The 22999-nt window shown below is 36.8% G+C and overlaps 1 protein-coding gene and 1 long non-coding RNA gene across 14 annotated transcripts in view; one reads left to right on the top strand and one right to left on the bottom strand.

Moving 5' to 3' along the window:
- Positions 1-22319, bottom strand: part of MGAT4C (MGAT4 family member C) — a 427868-nt gene extending 405549 nt beyond the window's left edge. For 9 of the 11 annotated variants that reach the window (XR_014578077.1, XM_083820113.1, XM_083820112.1 and 6 more), the window contains exon 1: positions 19122-22319. The gene's annotated coding sequence lies outside the window, so the exon portion shown is untranslated. Of the gene's footprint in view, positions 1-8034; positions 8185-11922; positions 11961-19121 lie in introns of all 11 variants that reach the window. The other 2 variants (XR_014578076.1, XM_083820114.1) reach the window with 2 other exon arrangements.
- Positions 11999-22999, top strand: part of LOC310892401 — a 90087-nt gene continuing 79086 nt past the window's right edge. Inside the window, exons 1-3 of one of the 3 annotated variants that reach the window (XR_014578085.1) lie at positions 12001-15983; positions 16480-16640; positions 17950-18104. This is a non-coding gene — a long non-coding RNA (uncharacterized lncRNA). Of the gene's footprint in view, positions 15984-16479; positions 18105-22999 lie in introns of all 3 variants that reach the window. The other 2 variants (XR_014578086.1, XR_014578084.1) reach the window with 2 other exon arrangements.

Raw genomic sequence — 22999 nt, 5'->3', positions numbered from 1 at the left:
ATTAGCTTTCTCTCTTTCTTCAGGAATGTACTTCTATTTTTTCTTATCAGATTTCATGCTTATTTGGCATTCCAGAGCAATTAAAATATTTTCCAGCCTAACTGATGGACTCACACATACATTTTGGTGCTTGTGAATTTATGGGTTTAGTTGTGAATGTGATAGAATCAATTTTACTTTAAAATAAAAGTACCTTTCCATCTTTTAAAATGTTACACAGATTTTCTACAATGTTTCAGTGTTAGTTCCTACATAGCTATCTTCATGCCCATTTCTTAAAAAACAAACAAACAAACAAAAAAAAACCACAACAGTTTCTCTATTCTTCCTCTGTCCTAGTCTCTTTTCTTACATTTCCATTTTGTTCTTTACTATTCTGACTGTGTAAGGAACCATGAGTCATTATGAGGCAGTTCTAGGTATCTGCCTTTTGAATACTGTAATCAATGTTTGGATTCCAAACAGTAAGCCTGAATCTATTCTTTGATCACAGAAGGATCATTTCACCTCCAAAATATGCTTCATGGATTTGTATGTTGTCACACTACAGGACTGAAATAGTCTTACCAGTAGAGAAACTCACGCATTGCCACTCAAATTCAAATTTCAGAAGAAGTAAAGAATCAGTAAAATCACTTCCATTCTTCCAATCATGTTAAATAATGTCTTTTTAAACTAACCAGTCCAGCCAGATCAATCAGAAGAGAGAGATTCATGCATTTAAAGACAATTTTCAGATGTCAGGTAGCTCAGAAATTCTCTCCAGGTCAATAAAAATGTTTGGACTGTTAGCAGTGCTGACTGCCTCTAGTTTATCAAAGCAAAAAATAAGACTGTGAAAAGCAGAGGATTTGGGAAGGGGAAAATATAAGGGAGGCAAGGTAGTTTAGATGTGAAACTTGGTCTGATTTTGACAAATGACTTTAAAGGCCCACCAAATTACACAAAATGAACATCCCTGTTTTGAACCCTACCCATCTTTGCTTCCCTTTCCTTTATAATAATTAGACAAAACCCAGGAATATCTTTTGAAAGTCATTATACTTTTTTTTTCTTTTTTTTTTTTTTTTTTTCCCACAATTCTGATTAATATAGAGAAAAAGCTTTTCCATGATAATGGATGCTGTAAATAATTCTTCTTTCCTTCTCTCATTATGTATCACTGTTTTGGTTTAACCCCGCCGGCAGCTAAGCACCACAAAGCCGTTCACTCACCCTCCCCCCTCCCTCTCTGGGATGGGGGAGAGAAACGGGAAAATGAAGCCGGTGGGTTGAGATTAAGACAGAAAATATTATTATTATTATTATTATTATTATTATTATTATTATTATTATTAATAATAATAATAATAATAATAATAATAATAATGTGTATGAAACAAGTGATGCACAATGCAATTGCTCACCACCCGCTGACCGATGCCCAGCCTATCCCCGAGCAGCCGGCCCCCCCCACCCCGGCCAGCCACCCCTATATATTGTTTAGCATGACGTCAGATGGTATGGAATACCCCTTTGGCCAGTTTGGGTCAGCTGTCCTGGGTCTGTCCCCTCCCAGCTCCTGCTGCACCCCTAGCCTGCCCGCTGGCAGGACAGAGCGAGAAGCCGAAAAGTCCTTGGCTTGGTGTAAGCACTGCTCTGCAACAATTAAAACATCAGCATGTTATCAGCGCTCTTTTCGTCCTAATCCAAAACATAGCACCCTACCAGCTACTAGGAGGAAAATTAACTCTATCCTAGCTGAAACCAGGACAATCGCTCAGCTCTCCATCTTATAACTGTTCTGCTGCTGCTAACATGCAAATAAGGATGAGAGGAAAAAAAAAATCAAAATGAACAGAAGTACATTTGCTTTTTCTAGACTCTAAAGTCTTAGCCTTATTAAAAACTGCATCTGATCACAAAAACTCCTTAAAACTAGTAGTTTCAGTATGATAAATTCCAGCAACATAATAGGTAGTTTCAAGTAGGTTTCTCTTTCAAATATTTTTATCACAGGCAGAAAGAGTAGTTTAATGAAAAATACCAAAGCACAAGGCAAAGAACAGATCAGAATGCACAGTCAAGGATTTATTGTAATCACTCTGAAGAAGTTTGTATTTAGACTATTTGGGAATTAGCCACACTAGTTTCTGAATTAAACTCTATTGTGTAGCAATAGCTAAGAATTAAATTGATATTAAAACTACTCCAAAACTTAAGAGTGGTGATAAACAGCACACATGGCAGAAGGATAGATCAAGGAAACATACCCAATCATAACCTGGACACAGATACCATTCTGGGTGAGTAGCCCCCTAAACTGTTGGGATTCTGCTGGAGAAGGGAATGGCCCAGAGCATGAAAAGAGATCAAGTCTGTCTATGTTAAATAGCTTTCAATGCTGTTTAACTATACTATGGCCTGAAAAGTGAAATTGTACAATCTTTTTTTTTTTTTTTTTGTGATAACTTCTAAAAACCAGGAATGTAGTTTTCAAAATATCTCACTGAGTTTTTCTGATAAGTAAGATTTCCCCTATGAAGATGAAAAGTAGAATTAGTCTTTTCCTTCCTGTGACATAACAAAACAGAAAACAGAACTTGAGCAGCATATGATCAGGTAGGAAACTTTTTGGAAACCTCAGTGGAATCAAGCTCTTCTGATTCCTAATCCAGGATGAGGAGCAGTGGGCTGTATTGTCATTAATCAGAAGAGTAATGTATAGATCCCGGTGAATAAGGACAAAAATGAGTTTATCATTGGAAATATGTGAAAAAATAAAAAATAAAAAATAAAAAAAAATGCTGTTAGCAAACTCCTCTTCTCTATATGATATTTTTCTATTTGAACATAAATTTAATTATTTTTATTTTATTTTCAAAGGACTTCTGGAATTCAGTCCTAAGTCACTCAATGAAAGCAGAGACTTCTTCCTAAGTAATAGTGACAACAATGGCTTTTTAACTGTAACATTCTAAATTGGCATCATGTAAATAGGGTAATAATAGCCAAATCCACTATTATTTAATTATAATGTCTATATTTAGCCATTATACTTAATATTTAATATTTAATTATATTTTAGTATTATTAAAAATATGTATATCCGGTGCTTAAATGCTTCTACAAAATACTAATTCCTGTTTCTCTGTTATCTTCTCAGAGATGTCTAGTTCTCATATACCTACACCTGACATTGCCATTTCTATAGAAACAGCACTTAACATGAATAACAGAAAATATCCATTAAAAATACTGGCCCTGTCTTGGTCCTTTCTCTAGATCTGAATTTAGATACTTAATTCTTCAAAAAGGTTTCTGGGGTCTGAAACATTTTTAATTACGATGTCAATCCCAATTGTTTTATTTCTTATTAATGAGGCAATGATAAATTATTCCACAGCAATTTCTTAATATTTTTTAAAACTATGTAGAAAGGTACTGCCAGAATTTCAGTTCCTCTTAACTGCTCCTTTTACAAAATTTTCTTTTCCTGTTATATTTCTTAAAACATGAAGAATCAGCTACTCTCAGGGAAAACTTGCAGATGTGTAATTTATAAAATAATTTTCTGTGCTAACTGCATTCAGGTATGAGAAAGCAGCAAACTATAGTACAAATAAATAAATAAATAAATAATTTTCTTGCAAATATCAACACTTTTTGACTTTCTACTGATAAATAGAAATGTTTGACCCCCATTAATATTCTACTCCATACATTCCTCTTACACACTGACACAAGAATAATGATCAATGATTGCTACTGATTCAGAACATAAAATACAACAGAAAGGAAGCTAGGAAATTACTATATTATTGACTACATTTCTTTTGCAGTTTAATAGTTTCAAAGATATATGGTTAGATTTTGTAGGATATGGATGCATTTCACAGGTCTCGTATCTGGCTGTTCCCCTCATTCTACCCTAATCCATGACTGGAGAAGGAGCTGGTGCATACCTCTCCCCACATTTCAATGATAAGAAAAGCAAAGCATCAGGTTTGAAAGGATGTCTAATGTGGCCATGAAGACCAATGGCATCCTGGCTTGAATCAGGAACAGTGTAGCCTGCAGGACCAGGGAGGTGATTGTTCCTCTGTACTCAGCTCTGGGGAGGCTGCACCTGTAGTACTGTGTTCGCTTCTGGGCCCATCACTACAAGAAAGACATCAAGGCCTTGGAGCAAGAGGTGGGGAAGGGCCATCACCATGGCAGCTGATCAAAACAAACCAAAGGGATATCTCATACAATATGGTGCCACACTCAGAAAAGAAAAAAAAAAATAAAAAAAAAAATGGAGAGGGGAAGGAGAAGGGAGGCTTTTGTTATGAAGACTTCTGTCCTCCCAAACAACCACTAGTCGTATGGAGGCCCTGCTTCTCAGGATGTGGCCAAACAATGCTCATTGACGGGAAGTAGAGAAAAATTGTTGTTTGTTTGTTTAACTTTGCTTCTGTGATTTTTTTTTTCTCTTTCTTTTCCCTTTAATTAAATTGTCCTTATCTCAATCCATGAGCCTTTTCCTTTCCAGCATACTTTATTCTCCCCCACTTCTTTCAAGGAGGAGTAGTGAGACAGTAGCTGTTGTGGAGTTTAGCTGCCCAGCAGGGTAAAACCACCACACACTGATGTTTGCAAAAGCATGTGAACATACTTGTCATTTTAATGTTCCCTTATGTTTCCTTTTCAGATGTTTACAACAGCACAAAATCATCTTAAAACACTCATGCTTTAGTCCCTGATCTTACCCTTATTTTTTAGAGCAAGACTAAACTGATAACAAGTGTAGGATTTTAACTCATTCTGAACCATTAGACTCTTGAAGCTAATATTCATACTCCTGTGACATTTAAAAATAGAGTTAAGAAAGTGGAAATTACATTAGAAATTAGAAAATAGAAAATAGAAAATAAATTAAGATATACTAATGTCTCATCAGAAAGACAAAAGTGAAATGAATTAATTATGAAGAAAAGCTCTGCTGTTATTTTAGATAATATAACATAATCTGGAGTTCGAAATAGTCCACAGAAGATATATTCTAGAATCAAGCTTGCTCCATCAACATCTATTTAACCACAATAGCCCTTAAAATCTTTTTATTTTACAAGAAGTATAAAACTAAATTTCAGCCTTAGGTTAGTAAAAGAAATCTTTTTAGGAGAAATCTTTTTTAGGAGAGATATCCTCACCTCGATTCTTTTTTCCATTCCTACAACTTTCTCTGATTTACAGGGAGGAAAGTTTCCATGTTATCTCTCAGCAGTTTCCCTAAAAGGCTTTCTTCTATCTGTGATTTACTAGCTGAAAAATTACTCATCTCCTTTCAGGCATCTCCCAGCTTGCAAAACCCATTTTGCATTTTTCTCCTTGCTGGCTTTTTCAGAGCTGTCTGTCCCACATTACAATCCAGAAGTTCTTCTCAGCTAAATGTTGTTTTAGCTGAGGAAGAAAGAAGGAGAAGTTTACCCTGTGTGAAAAGTTACTCCTCAAAAAGAGTCAGTCACAGAAACCTGAACAGGGAGCCTTCTTTGCTGCTCAGCTGTATCATTTTAACCAAAAAGTATATATACAGTAAGCCATGAATGAACAGGCCAGACAGAGCATCTGTTAGCATCACAAAGAAATAATGTAACTTTTTTTGCCTTTTCTAATTAAGTAGCTGTGTTTTAGGATATTGAATGTGCAGAAATAACTTCAAAATATAACCCAAGCTCTACTAACATTGTGATTCTGCTAAGTAGGAATAGAGACCTTATATACAATACCATTACATACCAGACTTGTCTATAAACTTAGGTGAGGCATAAAAATGTAAAACATCAGTGCAATATTGGCAGAAATATTTTAGGCTGCAACATTGCTATTTTTATTATTTGCTGTTTTTCCCTATCAGGTCTTGATTTATTGCCATGGCCAGATCTTTCTGGTATCATAGCGTGCATCTGATTAAGAAAAACTGAGTCCACAAATCATGTTAACATTTGCAAGCCCTGAAATAATCTTAAAAAGTTAACCATCACCAAAAATAATAGCCCTACTGATTTATTTATTGTCCCTTAAAATTTCTTAAAGGAATTGCTTAAAATAACAAAATTCCTGGTATTGAAGCAAATAGGACAAATGTGCAAATGACATCAATTTATGCATCTTATTAATAATGAATTCCTATTTTCTCAAAAAGCTCAGTAATGATAGTAAAAACAAACAAACAAACAAAAAGAAACGGGTGTGAACCCAGGAGTTGGGATCTTATATACTGCTGTTTCTGACACTCACGTTTCTTCTCCTATTTACCAGAATTAGCCATTCCTATTCCTATTTAGGACAAGCCTAAACTTGATGATGAAAGCCTTTATAGAAAGCTTTTTTATTTAGCTGAGAAGGTCACCACTCTCCATGTGATGTCAGTTGATTATAATTTTTCACTACTTGCAAGGAAGTCAGTGTTTTAGAGTAGTCTTTTTCTGTACATAATGCCACTGTATATTATTATTCAATGCGTATTATAAAATATATTCTGAGTAAAGGCAAAAAAAACCCCACTTTTTTGAAAAAGAAAATATGAGAAAAAAAAATTGCTAACAGTGAACACAGAATATGAATCAGAGCTGTTTCATTCTCAAAATCATTTCCTCCAAACTCATAAAATCTATTCTGATATGCCAAATATGGCAAGCAAGAAAAGACAGAAGGCTTGTACAGATGAATAAGGAGCTTCTGACAATCACAAACATGAATAGAAAACATACAAAAAGTAAAAGCAGGGTCAGGCCACCAGGAGGAACATGCAAAGATAGTGCTAGGTGTATTGGGTTTACATGGCAAGGTTTTTTTGGTAGCAGGGGAGCTACAGGGGTGGCCTTTGTGAGCAGAGCCCCGCAGCTGCCCCATGTCAGATCAGAGCTAGCTCCACCCAGCTCCAAAAGGGACCCGCTGCTGGCCAGTGAGAGACATTGGTTAGGCCTCCGGGAGATAATATTTAAGAAAGGGAAAAAACTGCTGCACAACAGGAGCTGGGAAAGAGGAGTGAGAAACATCCCTGCAGACCCCAAGGTCAGTGCAGAAGGAGAGCAGGGGCTGCTCCAGGTGCTGGAGCAGAAGCTCCCCTGCGGCCTGTGGAGAGGCCCCTGGTGGAGCAGGCTGTCCCCCTGCAGCCCAGGGGTCCCACACGGAGCAGATCTCCACGCTGCAGCCCGTGGAGGAGCCCCTGGTGGAGCAGGTGGATGTGGCCTGGAGGAGGCTGCGGCCCATGGAGAGCCCCCGCAGGAACAGGCCCCGGGCCGGAGCTGCAGCCCATGGAGAGGAGCCCACGCAGGAGCAGGGGGTCTGGGGGGAGCAGCCGCCCGTGGGTGACCCATGCTGGAGCAGTTTGCTCATGATGGATGGACCCCATGTTACAGACCAATGTGGGAACAGTTCTTGAAGAGCTTCTACCTGTGGGCAGCCCCCGCAGAATCAGTTTGGGAAGGACAGCATCCCATGGGAGGGACCCCACATGGAGCAGGGGCAGAGAGTGACTGTAAAGGAGCAGTGGAGATGAAGCGTTAGGAACTGACCACAGCCCCCATTGCCTGTTCGCCCGTGCCACTCAGGAAGAGGAGGTAGAATTAGGGGGAACGTATTCCTAGTTTCCTTTTTAGTTTCTCACTGTTCTGCTTGTACTGTCTGCTAGTGATAGGTAATCAGTCGTATTAATCTCCCTATGTTGAGTCCGTTTTGCCCATGACCATAACTGTTGAGTGATCTGCTTGTCTTTATGTCAACACTTGAGCCCTTTGTATCGTATTTTCTCCCCTTTCCCTTTGAGAAGGAGCAGTGAGAGAGCATCTGTGGTAGAGTTCAGCTGCCCAGCAGGGTAAAACCACCACACTAGGAAAGTCAAAACCCACCTGCACTTGTGAATCTTGTGAGGGAAATGACAGAAGGACTTCTACATGTATCATCAGCAAAAGGAAGTTGAGGGTAATAGTGAGTCCATTACTGAATGGAGCAGGAGATCCAAAGACAAAGAATATGGAAAAGACTTGAATGATGAACAGACTGTACCTTCAGCAAGTTTGCAAATCTTATAATACTGGGAGTGTCAAGGATACATTGCATGTGTCCATTGCTATTCAGAGAGATCTTGACAAGTTGGAGGAATGTGCAGACAGGAACCTCATGAAGTTCCTCAAAGGGAAATATTAAGTCCTGTACCTGGGGAGGAACAAAACCAGACACAAATACACACTGATGGACAACTGACCGAGAAGCAACTTTTCAGAGAAAGCCCAAGGAATACTTGTTAACCATGCCTAGTGGGCCTTAAGCTCATCCCAAACAAATAAGATAGTCTGTAGAATGACAAAGACCTAAAATACGCTTTAAGCTATCTTCTTTTTCAAGTAATAGAGGTGTTGGAAATTACTTACTAGAAATGATACAAGAATTAGGAAATATCTGAATATTTATTAAAAAAAATATTTCTGGAATATTTTGCTTCTTACAGAAACCGTCTCATAAAATAGTAAGGTATTTGAGCACTAGTAGATATCAGAGGTATATACGCAGTAGGTATCAAGACTCCCACCCAGTACTTTATAACAATTTATTATATGAAATGTTTATAAAGTTAGTTTTTTTGTTTTTGTTTTTGTGTGTTTGTTTGTTTCATTTTTATATTTCAAATAAAGGATATGCTTTTATGAGAAAACTTTAAAATAAAACTTTGCCATTAATTGTTATTATTTAGTATTTTTTCCTATATTGCTGTTTGATTGGCCATTATGAAGATTTGCATTGTAGTAAGCTTAGAAGATTGTTGCATCTCAAGGCTCAGCATGAGTCTCAATTTTGGACCATTTCATACACCTGTAGCTTAGCAAAATAATTTTGTGAAAGACCACTTGAAATAACATGTATGATTTTTCCTGCTTTTTTGGAACATTTTTTCACTCCCATTTTTATGGAAACCCTGAAAAATAAATATTTTTGCTGCATGGCAAATGGAAAAAATTAACTTTTTTTTTCTTTTTTTTTTTTTTTTCTCTTCCTGCAGTATTTCCTTTGTTCTCAGTCAGATGAAGCTGCTTCTTTCTCTGTAATCCCCAGGGCTTTAAGCTACAGTGAGTTCCTGAGGCTGATAAGAAGGGGTTACTTTGAGTAAGCAAAACAATTAAGCCCCTAGTTACCCTAATCAACGAATGAAGTTTCTGTCAATTACTTTGTCATACTGCAGGTGGCACTTGCCTAACACCGTCAGTTCTAGATGACGTGGATTTCATGATATACATAAATCTCTTGACTTAATGATCAGATACAAAGCTATGAGTCCTACATGTAAAACTATTTTTTCTGCTTGCGTTTGATCATCAACACATCTATGTTAATGACTTAAGAAGTGAAATTCACATACACTGTGTAAAAATATCGCTATAAAGCCTAGGTTACTGATAGCTTTTGAGGAAAATGTTCAGAGGATTCCTTAGACCTACCCTCAGGGAGACTAAATGTTCATCAGCTCCAAGATTTCTTCTACTTAAACGGTTCTACTGTGTTAAATAAGGAATATTTGTAGGGAAATACCCATCATGTGAAATATACTTATATTTTATAGCAAAAAATCTTTTCACATTTGCTTAAATGAGCAACATGAATTTCATTATGGACAATGTTTTCTTTGTTTTACATTTCTGACATGCTAAATTATATTATGTCAAATTGTGGTAAATGATGTGCCATCACATGTTACATAGCTTACATTGTAAGTCAATTCAACTTGACAAAATATGACAAAGTAATGCAATATATCATTTCTATAAACACATTCTTTAAGTAATGAAGTAATGTCAGCATACAAACCAAAGCACCTATTTAGCATTAGATATCCATCATATATTCCAGCAGTGACATTTGGAGCAACTGAGTCAAGTATCTGGAGGAAGAAGATATTTTTTTTTGTCTTCTCTGCTAACTGGTTAAACAGTACCATGCTAGCTTTCTTTCCACATGGTACAAAGTCATTTCATTAAAATACTTGCGAACAGGACTGAAACAGTACATATCGTAGTCGATAAACATATGTGTTGTTAAAACTCACAATTTGGCTTTTAGGCAAGACTGGTCTTCATAAAATCCATGAGTTAACCTACTGCTTTAGTAAACAAACTCTTACTGAACAAGAAGTTTTCATGCAAGAGGGTAGCATGAAAAGAGTGATTTCAGGACAGGAAACTTAAAGAGAATTTTTCTCAATAAGAATACTTCGGGTAATTATAAAAGTGACAGGAGTGACTAGAATGCTAGTCCTTCTCTCCATAGAGCAAATACAGCACTGAGTAAACTGCTTAGTTAACCACATAAGATCAGCAATTATGTTTTTCTATTTTTCATCCAAACAATTTTTCAGCTGATGGTAGTGTTTTATATTGAAGCTAACTAAATCTAATTTACACAATAAAACATGAAGTATTTTTAAAGTCTTCCAAAATATTTCATTGTTCTTTGTATGAGCTCGTGTATGTGTCTTACTTGAGTAAGGAAAAATAAGCAGGTTTGATTTAAAACTAAGAATTTTGACATGCAGTGTTGGTATTGAACCAAATGTGTATTTTCTTGCAGAGTTTGTATCTATGGTTAGGAATGGGAACTGCATATTAGCTCTGCATTCCCAAGATTCAGTTATACCATTTGAAATTATTGAAAACTTAAAATTCTTACCACAGAGGATGTAAGTGACCTACCTAAAGGAAATGTCTATAGAAATCTTAAGAGCTACTGTTAGTGAATGTGTTGTGCAAATCTCTTGCTATAGATAGGAGGGATATTCACAAGAAAAGATGCATTCCCCTTTTTAAAACAATGCTAAGGCTGGGGAGTTTCAGGCTATTAAATATCAATAGTTTTGATTTATGTATTCGTATAAATACAGGATTTGAAAAGACATCCTGCAGATATTGTTCAGAAGTAAAGTCGAATACCTGCATGGAATTATGGATTAAGAAGTGTTTGAGAACTTTGTTGTATCTTTCCTGTGCCTACTGTTTCCAGTTTGCCTAATGCTTTATCAGTACAGGATATATATATATATATATAATTTTTTTTGCAGTTATTTCTAGGAAAACATTAACAATGTAATTAATAGTAGCAGAATATAACTGCATGTAGTTAGAAGAATACTTTATGGCACACAGAGGCCACATATTTCCCCAGCTTGATGTGGAAGTCTGCTGTTAGAATACTTTTATTTTGAATATATGCATCACATTCAGTAAATGTCCTTCACCTTTTAAAAATGTAATTGTTTGGTCTTTATGGTTCAACCCTTACAGCCTGGCAGTTTTGTCTACCAAGATCATCATGAAACTGTTGTGAATGCTGCCATGTGTTAATCATTTCTGCTCACATGTTGCACTGGGTTTTCACAGATCTTTTCTTCTATACTCCCTCTTTCATTTCAGATGTGCAGAGATGTTTTAGGTATGTAACTTTAACTGTTCATCTACCAATATTTACTCAAAATTAATATGAGAACATGCATCCTTGTTACATTTATGTGGCCAGGCAATTTCAAATACAAGTAAGAATTCTGCTCTTGTTCCTGCTATTTATTTCTTCTAATAATGGTAAACAAAGGAAAGTATCCAATGAAATCATATGGATTTGTATGTAATGAAGTTTCACGTGGTATCTTCATACAAAATTATGATGTTTCTGATATGTTATTGATAATTTCATTTGCAAGTAGTAAAGTGAAACATGGAAGCTAGTGATGGCAGAGCAATACTATTAAAATATACAAAGATAAAATATCAACAAAATAAAATTGCATGCAGTTTAAACATTTCTGCCCATGGTGAATACAGAGCTATATGTAAGCTGTATGTAAGATGAAACACTCACACGAGTGTCCTTCAACTTCATCTATGTATGAATTGCCACTTAGAATGAAAATACCTTGTATTCTATGTCCCTCCTCAGAAGGCTGGGTCACTCTACATAAGTAAATGAAACAGCATATAATATCATATATTATTTATTATACTATTTTTGACCAGTACAATAAAAAATAGAATAATCTCATCAGTTCAAACACTCTTCAGTGCAGATACATTTCAAATATATCAGCTGCTTACAGACAATAGGCAGTATTAAGTGTTTAAGTAGTTAATATTTTTTCTTTTTCCATCATTGGCTGCTAAAATAAGGTTAATCTTAATCTTAATAATTAATAATAATAATAATAATAATAATAAAAGGTCAAAAATATTTAGGCAATACAAATCCATATATAGATATATATATGTACATATATACCATGTATATCATTTCCATGCCACTATAGCTTTTTGTCTTTTGTGGTCTGGAAATGTGGTTCACTTAGCTTAAGAATCAAGAGGTACTTTAGACTTGTTGCAAATATTTTGGTTCATACGCTTGATTTCACTTTTAGTAAAGGCAACCTCTTATGAATAAGCTCTCTTCCAATAATAAATTTCTGTATGTATATTTTCCCCCTAAGATATCGCAGTAATTCTTTTCAGTAAAAAGGTAAACAGGCAATGACCCATTTGCAGTTAGTGGCTTCTGATTTAATCCTGCGATTCAATTACATATATTTACCATACATGTGTATATCAGCTTTCTTTCTCACCCAGAATCCCAGAAAACTGAAATATCAAGTCTCCCTTGTCTTATGATCTGACTTGCAAGTACTCATATTTAGGATCTAAAACAGTAAATAATAACTCATTTTCTTCTTAGGGAAGAAATAGTAGAACACATTAAATTTAACTTAGTAGACCATCCAAGGCATTGTCAAGACATTTTTTCAGCATCGTTTTATGGTTGCATACAGCAGCACCTTCAATCTCGCCTCTTCCCTTCCTTCAGTACATTCATTCTGTAGTTTGTTTTTCAAGTGCTATAGGATCAAAAATGTTGGCAGAGTTGAAATGATTTCTTATGTTGGCTTCTGCCGAGATAATAATTACAATTTAGATCACTAGGTCTTCATCAGCTGTCACACAATCTCAGTTCTCACTACCACCTTGAAGATCATTCTGAATCTTAAGGGACAAATTGATTGCATACAAACTCCTTGATGTCACAACCACAATAGAGGGGTTTCTGATAGGAATAGCTTACTCCTTCACAGTTCTCCAGCTTTGTTTTGTTCCTTTGCACAACGATTCAGATTGCAGTCTTTCTCTGGCTGACATCTGAAGTTAAAAATATTTTGCACAGTTTGGTTTACTATTCAAAAGCTAAAATAACATTTTATTATCCTCCTTCAGTTTCAGTTTAATTAAATATGCTAAATTTGGTGTCTTCTCCATTCATTGAATTACCCTTTCTCACCAATATGTGCATCATTCCTTCCTGCATTTCTTCATCACACTTCCACAAACCAGTTAAGAGTCATTAAGATGAAATAAGATGAAAAAGGTAGAAAAGGCTTAATATTCTGACATAAAATCCTAGTTTTAAACTGTGATGAATTTCAGTGGAAAGAGAAGTAATTTTACAATTTTTTTTTCTAATTACTTTTCCAATTTTTATAGTTTTCTTTTTTTTTCTAATTACTTTTCCAATTTTATAGTTTTTTTTTTTTTTTTTTTTAAAGAGGGGGATGATCTATATGTAAAATCATTACATCTAACACATAAAACAGTAGATAATACTTAGGAACACAGAGCCTAGCTCCTGGATCTTACAGGACTAATCAAATTTTTTGTCTACTATAAAAGTTTTCTTGAATGCTGCATTACATCAGTTCCATGTTTAAGAAAATAAAATCCTGGGACCCCCCAAGAGGTAGCTTAAAAAGTAAAAACAAACAAACAATCAAAAAGCAAAAGAAAACAAAACATCAGTTGTCATGATCTATTTAAGCAATATATTATTTATTTTACTGCATTAGGTAACTCTGCTTAAGAATTATTCTGATTAAGCTGAAAATTAAGATACAGTAGCACACACAATAAAATCTTGGAATCTTGTAAAGCATTGTCCATTTCAAAATTTACTCAGACACTTAGCATAGTGTTTAAGAAGAAACCCAAAAGAAAGTCTTAAAAAAAAAATCACTACTGATTATATGAAAGCATATTTTCCCATTTTTATAAAACTGCCCAAGTTTGGGCCCATTTTAACTAGATCGAAGAGATTATAGAACTGGCTCTTAGAAATCCTTTTTTGAGTTACTACCTTGACTATTGTTGCATCTGGACTTCTGATAACAGGGGAAGCTTCAAAGCTCCAAGTGATTTCTGTCTCAGTGTTTGGCTTCCAGGCTGCCTTCTCCAGGGAGGCACACACTGGAGCAATAAAACCTTCTCTGAATGTGAGCAGAGATTGCACTTTTCCTCCACTGACACTTTCTGACAGGAGGCAAGGAGACATACAAAGAGTGAAAGGCAGCTTTAAGGTGAGGTTAAATGTTAGAGCTGATGTAATCTAAAAGTTTACTAGAACAAAAAGGAGGAAATTCCTCCTTCCATCCCATTCCTCCAGCAGCCTCAGTCACCCTGGTCCTTTTCTGATGTGATTCAGGTGTCAGATTAATCAGAAACTTAGCTGACATGATTAAGTTTCTAAAGTATTGGAAAGCTATACATATGTATATATATGTATTTTCCTGCTGGGTTAGCTTTCCATCAGGCTTGTCCTTAGAGTGGTTCAGGGAGGGGGTTGAAAAGCACCAGCACAAAGCAAACTGCTGAAATGCCTATCCAGAAGAGGGAAGTGAGAGGGTAAGGACATAGCACCACAGCTCTTTGGTGTTGGCAAGATGCTAAAGTGGCTTAGTCATTGCATCATACGCATGCATGCCCTCACTTCCTACAAAGAATAATACTGTTCTCCCAAACACATGCCTTCCAGTAATGGGCAGAAGAGGACTGTCTGTCCCAACGTAACCTAAAGTAATCTGAAGAACCTTGTAAACAGAAGGGGGGTGGAGGCGGAGGCACAACAGGCGACTATTTGATTGTAAAATAGGCAAAACTATTATATGATTGGTTGACACAGATTATAGTAAGAAGGAAAGTATTGTCTTGAACACAGGACGGAGAGAAGGAGAACTGAATTGACTGCTGAGCAAGGAAGACCAGATACAGGAGTGATGCTTTGGTAGTGTCAAAGTACTAAATACCTTCTTACAAAAAAAAAAATCTGTTAAGTTTATTAATTACTTTTTTTTCATAACTTCACAACACAGATGAGACAGTTTATTAATCCCTTTTAGTCCTAGACAAATAAACAGTTGTAAAATGAACAGTGGTCCCTATATTTCTTAAAAAATATCTTTTATTATAGGTTTATAAAGTCTTATAAAGTAGAACCTCTTAAGTTTGAGCTTCTCTCTGCTTCATACAGCACCAGCAAAGTTCAAACTAACAAACTCAAGTTGAGCAAAAAGGATAACAGGAAATATTGGAGAAAGAAGGCAAAGCTTATAGACAGTTTTTAATGCAAACATGAATAATTATCTACTCAGCTGCTTAAATATAGTGGCTTAAATATGTGTCTATTAACATTTCAGATGTCATGAATAGCTGAACTAAGAGGTTGGAAAATAAAGCACATGACTTATCAGAGGCCTACATCTTTTTGGACTTAGATGTCGTATTGCTCTGCAGGGTAGCCCACTGTTTAAGAAGGTACACCTCAGTTTGAAAATATGCTGAAGATTTTCAACCAAAATAAGAGAGTTTTGCAAGCATGAACTATTTTTTTATGTTCCCTGATTCTTGATGTGCTGTACAGTCAGATGTGATTCTGAGGGGAAACCATCCTTTCATTCTTGCTCTCTCACAATTGCAAAATTATGTGTGAAAACTCTTGCTGTATGTCATTAGTCCTACTTAACTCTTAACAGTACTAACTGTGTACTAACTGATTGTGTTGCAGAGCTAATGGTCTGTCTAAAAACTGTACTTGAAACAAAGGAATAGACTTTACAAATTCTGTAAAGAGTGACAAGGCAGTTCTGGAATCTAAAAAGACATGTAAAGGTAAGAAAAAAAAGAAGAAAAAAAAAGGTCATGGTATATTCTCGTGTTAGAACTCATGTAGATTCTCATGTTACAGTTCTTGCCTGAAAGCATTTATTCTGGTGTAGCAAATTCTTTTGTTATCCAGGCACCCATGCCCTTCTTTCTCTAAGATGTTTTTCCAGTAGTTGCCTGTTAAAGTTCAAAGAACAGATAACATGAAAGAGTCATGTTTCTTCTTTTTCAAAAACTTTAAGTGATGTTACTTACATTCTCTGTGTGGAATTAGGATGGTTACCATAAATTCTATTTACAACACAAGTAAACAAGGGAGGGAAGTAGGTCTCTTTTTTTTTTTTTTCCCCCCACCAGATTCTACGTAATATTTGTACCTTCTTGAGGCTTACTCTGGAAGAAGAATAAACTCCAACTGCAAAAATCTAATAAATAAGCACAGGGGAAAACCAAAAGCATTGCAGAAAAAAAGGTCAAAATTAATCTTTTATAATTCGTCTAGCACAAAGCAAAGAAGAAAGGAATGAAATCTAAGAAGCTATCAAGGAAGGAATACAGTCAACACTTCAGTTTACTCAAGCTAAGTAGACCACAGAAGATAAGCTGTAGTGACCAAGGACTGCTGAAAAATGTGAACAAGACAGTGCCATTTGCTGTACTTCAGTAAGTTCCCCAGGGATTTTTTTTTTCTGAAGAAATAAAAGTGGTTTTGCTTTGTTTTGTTTTGTTTGAGAAAATCTTTATCATAGGGAAGAAGAAAAAATAGCACCTTGAAAGAACACCTTGAAAAAATAGCACTTCAGATTTAGCACCTTGAAAAATAAATAAATAAATAAATAAATACATTTGTGCTTGGGTTTTCTTCCTTCACAGATCTCAAATAAAACCCTAAGAAATCAATAGCAACTATTCCAAGTGTTAAGTGGGTTTCATCTGCTTATGCTATACCACATTTTATAAAGTAGTTTTTGACAAAAATGTCCTAAAAACATTTAAGAAGAACTCATGAAGTTCCAGATGCAAATAGTATAATATATGGGCACGCCATAGTTCTCTATCAAGAAGGGGTATAGCTGTGACTGCACAGCATACACAGATAAAACACAAAGCCAGCAATGTGAACATAAATATTGAATATAAAGCTATTATTCTTCATTTATTTCCTATGTAATATAACCCTACCATTTTATGTATGCATGCATGTATGTAAGTATTTATTTTGTTTCATCTTACTTTGAAGAAAATATAATCGAATATATTGTTATATTGCTGCTGGTTACTCCCCAGTGCCATGTATTAGAGGCAATTATATTTAATTAGCTACTTCTTAAATGATCCAGCATTTAAAAGGAAATATATAATTGGACCCAAAGAAGACAAAATGGAATAAGTACTGGAAAAGTTAGGTTTTTGTTAAAGCAGACTGTAATAAGAAATGCTCATATCACCTTCTGAGGCTTTGATGCTCAAAAATGATTGCATAAAATTCCAACACATCCATGACTGCCAGCATTTTAAGCGGGCTCTATATATTTGAACCAGAAGCTTGAGAGATTGGGACAAACAGAGGCAGTGCAAATACTCCATTTAAAAAATAGCTTACTGATAGAAGGAGCCTCTAGGGAAAGTTTAATGAAAACCTCTTTGCCTCAGTCTTTCTGATGTCCATAGCAAAGGAAATACTTTAACAGAGTTCATTGGAAATGGGACAAAATCAACCTTTCTTGTTTTTCTTTTGGCCTTTCCAAAGCTCTGGAGGAAAGAAACTTTCAGGTGTTGCATACATGAGCAACACATATTGACGGATTTTATTATTAATGCTTTGAAAATATTCCCTAAACAGTAGAAGCTAAACACACTAGAAAATGCTCATATCTCAGACTTACCAATTTTAACCTGCTATTGGCCTCTGAAATCTCCTTCTGCCCCTATCTTGTTTACCTATTACTAACATATTGCTTTCTTTTAGCAGTACATAAAAAATATGACAACCATCTGTCACATGCAACGAAACATCCAGTTCAGCATATCCACTGCACTACCAAGTACTCCATACACAAGCTCATACATCGTTTACTTTTGGGAGCATGCAGCAGCACAGCAAGTGCACTGGAGAAGAAGCTACAGGTAGGACATTTTTTTTTATTTTATTTTTTTCTCTCCCAGGACTTTACTCTTGCCTAGCCCTGCATCTATCTTTTTGTGTTCAAATCTCAGAGCGTGTACTCAGGTAGGGTGCCAAGTCAGGAATAAATAAAGGCCAGGACTTGAATGTGGCAGTGCTTTTTCCATATCTGCAGCAGCTCCCGCGCTTGGAACTGTTCAGAAATGTCTGTCTGCTTCTGCAGTTTGGAGAGATCTTTCATTTTTAGGTCAGCCTGCCTCACAAGCTGCACTGACAGACATAGAGTAAGATTTCCAGACTAGGAGGCAGATGCCGTACCTCTTATTTAAACACAAAAGTTTAAAAGGCAAGAAATTGCCTTACATATTTTATTTTAAACACACACACACACACACAATTTTGGTATATAATCCTTGTGCTTTACTGAGAGGCTTCTGGAGTCTGGCAGCACAGATGCAACAACAGGCTTCTGTTGCATATCTCACATTGGAGATTTTGAGAATTAAATATCCTGTTTCCCCATGCGAAAGGGTAGAATATCACAGCAAACAAGAAAATATCTAGCTCCATAATTAATTTTTCATACTTTAAGGGAAGTTCTGTCCTTACCCCCATTTGGAAAATATTTTGAGATAAATACTTACCCATAACAAATATGAGAATTATGATTTTGCTTTTCATTATTCATTACTTCAGAAAAAAAATAACATTCTCTGGCCAGTTACTATTAAGTTGTGGCAATATTTTATGCAGTACAATGGATTTTTGCTTTTTTTGTTGAAAGGTTGGGGTTATTATTTGCCTGGGGGGGTTGCTGACAAAGCACTTGGCAGCAGGTACAAAACATCTATGGTAAGTATATCAGAGTATTTTACCAGCAAATATGCTGCAATAAAGTGCTATCATTCAATCCATACAGATTACTTAGTTAACATTTCTTAATGTACCTGGATTACTAGTTCATTATATCACTACCTGATAAATAGCGTGGGTAATGAATTGAGAGAGTAACTACATACCTTCAGGAAGAACCTGCCCGATAACAATAATCCATTAGAAAAACTGGCAGTATCCTCTGATCTATTGCCCGCAAAGCTATGACTTGATGGAGAGTTTCATTCCCTCTGCTCAGCACTCCAGAAGAAAATCAGCACAATTTAAATATTTCTCAGGATGTGACAGCTCTCTAGGTCCCTGGTTACATTCTGTTCCCAGGGGTTGACAATCTGGTGTTCCAGTGTGCACAGAGCAGTGAAGATGAATTGAAAAAGCTTGAGATAAATTAGGGATGGCTAAGTTAAAATTGTCTCTGCTCCCGAGTCTCTCATCTGCAGTCTGCAAGCCTATTTTGCTGTGAAAAAGCTAGATGGCAGGCTGCCTCAGTGAGTTCTTCTTAAGCGACAGGGAGCATTTTCAATGAAGAAAAATTCTCCCATTATCTTAGCTAATGTGACTGCAGCTAAATCTAGTCTTTAAAGTGTCTACTAGCATGAAATTCATTCCCACTGTTGCATTCTTTCAAGATACAGGTAAAAAAAATAAATAAAATGAAGAAAAAAAAAAGGAAAAAAGAAAAAATGAGAAAAAATGGGACCACCCTAGATATTTCTATCTGAAAGAAATATTCAAACTTTTTCAGCTGACAAGTGGTAGCATGATTTTTGATATAGCTGTGTCCAGTAATCTAAGTAGGGGAAATTTTCACTGTTTCACAAACTTCCTTGGCTTATATTCAAATTATCCTTCTGCTAACTATCCTTTCGGTTTGGCTTTTAATGGTTATCTATATATTTCTTCACAAATATCTTCTCTTTGAATGTTCCAGGAGAGGAAGTGGCAGTATTTACCCATAGTTGGCACAAAATGAAATGACAGCTAAAATTCTGGACAATTGATGTGTTTAGCTGTAGACAGTGAACCAAAAAGACATTTGATTGATGTTTTGCCATGCCACCAAAAATGTTTGTTAAAAAAAAGAAATTGTAACAGGTTGTTGATTTTTAATTATAAACCACTTCTCTGATTGCACCACCTTGCCAGAAAAATAGAGCTGAAGTTTCCCAGACATCAGTTCAGTGCCAAAGTTGTTGGAAAAGTCACTAATTTTAAGCTGTTATGTAAATTTTATTACATAGATAGCTCAAGCACAGGAGGTTAACATTACACATAGCAGATGAAGTTTAATATAAAGTTTTATCCCTTGAACATTGGATACAGTTTAAAAAAAAAAAAAAAGAAAAAAAAAAAGGAATAATTTCAGAGAGCTGAGCTAAGTCATGCTCCTTAGTAAACAGGCATTTCTGCAAACTTTTTTTTCCGTTTCAACTAAACTAGTTTTCTGAAGTCCTAGGTACCTTACAACAATAACTTTTTCAGATTTGAATGTGGCAGGTTCCTACCCTAAACAGTAAACAAATAGAGATGTAACTGAATAATTGTGAATATAGTCTTAGCTCTAGAGCATCCTGAGAAAAATAAATAAATATAACACCAAGAGACAGATGTAGATTGTGCTTTCCATCAAACAGGCATAAAGAGACTCTGGAAATCTTTGGGGCATGACTGCTGAGGTTTGTTTTGTTTGTTTGTTTTTGCCCTCATAGAGGGGTAAAACATGCACACACATTAACAGAGATCCACCAGCTGAAGTGAAAAGGAATGGTCAACAACAGCTAATTTCTTTGGGGATTGTGTCACCAGCCTCACAGAGTCTCCGTGTTCCATGCTGAAGTCATTACATTCAGCCTAATTCTTTTAAGCAGCACATCCTTCAGCCTTTGTCCCAACAAACCAGATCTTGGATCTTATACAAACTGTCGACGAGACTCAATTCTTCAGTAAATACAATACATGTAAATAACATTTCTTTCTAGAGGGATTAAAAATGTATTGGTTTCCCAAGCTGCCTTGCTTCAGGTTTATTTCTGGTGCTGTGACACTTACACTTCTGAATTCTGTGTGGGCCTGTGCTGTACACCTAGTCATTAATGTTTGATATAATTCTTCAGAAAATATGGGTAGCTATATGAATTTTGATCGGCTGATTTTAACCTTCATAAATAATCAATTTAATTAAATCTTCAAAGGCATGTAAAACAGTTTATTTTACAAAGTTATTTTACTAATCACAGAATCATAGAGTGTTTGAGGTTGGAAGGGACCTCTGGGAACATGCAGTCCCACCCCCCTGCCAAATAGGGTCACCTAGAGTTGTGCAGAGGGTCACCTACATTGTGCAGTATGGCATCCAGGAGGGTTTTGAATATCTCCAGAGAAGGAGACTCACTCCACAACCTCTCTGGACAACCTGTTCAAGTGCTCTGCCACCCTCACAGTAAAGAAGTGTTTTTTTGAAACTCAGATGGAAATTCCTGTGTTTCAGTTTGTGCCTGTTGCCTTTTGTCCTGTCATTGGGTGCCACTGAAGAGTCTGGCCCCATCCTCTTGACACCCTCCATGCAGATATTCATGCACACTGATAAGATCTCCTCACAGCCTTCTCTTTTCCAGGCTAAACAGGCCCAGTTCTTTCAGCTTCTCCTCATACAGCACGTGCTCCAGTCCTCTAATCATTTTTGTAGCTCTCCACTGCACTCGCTCCAGTAGTTCTATGCCCCTCTTGTACTGGGGAGCCCAGAACTGGACACAATACTCCAGGTGTGGCCTCACCAGGGCTGAGTAGAGGGGGAAGGATCAGCTCCCTTGATCTGCTGGCAACACTCTTCCGAATGCAGTGCAGGATTCCATTGGCCTTCTTGGCCCCAAGGGCACATTGCTGGCTCATGGTCAGGCTGCAGTCCACCAGGACTCCCAGGTCCCTCTCTGCAGAGCTGCACTCCATCAGGTAGGCCTGCAGCTTGTACTAGTGCTTGGGGTTATTCCTCCCTAGGTTCAGGACCCTGCACTTGCCTTTGTTGAACTTCATGAGATTTTTTACCATCCAACTCTCCATCCTGTCCAGGTCCCTCTGAATGGCAGCACAGCCCTCTGGGGTATCAGCATCTCCTCTGAGCTTTGTGCTGTCAGCAAACTTGTGGAGTGTGCACTCTATTCCATCATCTGGGTCATTGATGAGTAAGCTGAACAAGACTGGACCCAGTACTGAGCCCTGGGGGACACCATTAGCTACAGGCCTCCAACTTGACTGTGTGACACTGAGCACAACCCTCTGAGCTCTGCCATCCAGCCAATTCTCAGTCCACCTCACTGTCCACTCATCTATCCCACATTTCCTGAGTGTGTCATTTAGAAAAAAAGATTCATGGTCCTGAGTGTGTCATTTAGAAAAAAAGATTCATGGTTACTGAGAGAAAAAGTGTTCCACTTCAGTTACGATTCTTATGTCAAACTTTTTCATTTGTTTTTATTTTCAAGTGTTCCCAGCCGGTTGAGGAAGGTGATCCCTTTCCTGGGATCACCTTCAGCCCTGGTGAGGTCACACCTGGAATATTTTGTCCAATTCTCGTCTCCCCAGTGCAAGAGAGAAATGGAGCTACCTCTGAGAGTCCAGTGAAGGACCACAGAAATGATTAGAGGACTGAGAGAGCTGGGCCTGTTCATCCTGGAGAAGAGAAAGCTCAGGGGAGATCTTATCAGTATGTATAAATACCTGAAGTGTGGGTGCAAAGAAGACGGGACCAGGCTCTTTTCAGTGGTGCCCAGTGACAGGATAAGATGCAACAGGCACAAAATAAAATGCTGGAGGTAAAGAACTTCTTTACTGTGAGGGTGACTGAGCACTGGAAAAGGTTGCCCAGAGAGGCTGTGGAGTCTCCTTCCTTGGAGATCTTCAAAAGGACATGGTCCTGGGCAAGCTGCCCTACATGTCACTGCTTGGGCAGGGGATTTGGACCAGATGACCTCCAGAAGTCCCTTCCTATCTTGGCTATTCTGTGATT

This window comes from Anser anser (genome assembly GCF_964211835.1).
Source record: "Anser anser genome assembly, chromosome: 1".
Lineage (NCBI taxonomy): Eukaryota > Metazoa > Chordata > Aves > Anseriformes > Anatidae > Anser > Anser anser.
This window is presented reverse-complemented; position numbering and strand designations above follow the sequence as displayed.